The sequence below is a fragment of the Seriola lalandi genome, unplaced genomic scaffold (genome assembly GCF_002814215.2).
Source record: "Seriola lalandi dorsalis isolate HSWRI2012SDOR001 ecotype SW California unplaced genomic scaffold, Sedor1 jcf7180002054400, whole genome shotgun sequence".
In the NCBI taxonomy this organism is placed as follows: Eukaryota; Metazoa; Chordata; class Actinopteri; order Carangiformes; family Carangidae; genus Seriola; species Seriola lalandi.
In genome coordinates, this window is record NW_019524953.1 from 318,356 (window position 1) to 318,717 (window position 362).

General features: G+C 36.2%; 1 protein-coding gene across 1 annotated transcript in view; it reads right to left on the reverse strand.

The window, feature by feature from the left end:
- The window catches only part of LOC147818914 (myelin-associated glycoprotein-like), a 3,917-nt gene that overhangs the window by 1,472 nt on the left and 2,083 nt on the right, over positions 1-362 (reverse strand). The gene's annotated exons all lie outside the window — the stretch shown is intronic.

Consider the following 362-nt stretch of genomic DNA (forward strand, 5'->3'; position numbering starts at 1 on the left):
GTTTTCATTTTCTTCACATTCTATGAATCAATAATTAAAAGAATTATTTGCAGCCCTAATGGGCTTCACATCGCTGCAAAACCAGAGTGAGAAATTGGTCCTGGTTCATTTTAATTCAGCTCCATTCTCCTGATGTTTCCCACCTCTCCAATGTCAGTTTCAATAATATTGATAAAGGAGAAAATAATCATGCAGGAAGTATTTTTTGTGGTGATGTAACAATTTGACAATAGGTGACTGTGTGTTCATATGTTTTAACTGAGGAAGTCAAAAGTGGGCGTAGACAATACAGTGAAAACAGCTTCTGTGATGGCAGTTTAAAAAACACTGTGACAAAGTTTGGTCATGTCAGGTTCAATGAC